The sequence below is a fragment of the Aythya marila genome (assembly GCF_965140915.1).
Source record: "Aythya marila genome assembly, chromosome: 15".
NCBI classification, from domain to species: Eukaryota; Metazoa; Chordata; class Aves; order Anseriformes; family Anatidae; genus Aythya; species Aythya marila.
The window spans coordinates 17,184,438-17,184,644 of NC_139056.1; positions in this window are offsets into that span (position 1 = coordinate 17,184,438).

The window sequence follows — 207 nt, forward strand, 5'->3', positions numbered from 1 at the left end:
CCCCGTGGGGTGTCCCCGTGGGGTCCCCGCTCCCCCCCCGCCGGCAGTGGCGGTGTGACGGGGGGGGGGGGCTGGGGGGGGCCGCCCGTCGGGGGGCGGCCGTGCCCTCAGCCAAGATGGCGGCGGGGCCGGCTTCTGCCCGGCGCGGCCATGGCGGCGCGGTCACGTGGGGCGCGGCCCGCCCCGCCCGCGGCATGGCGGCGCCGT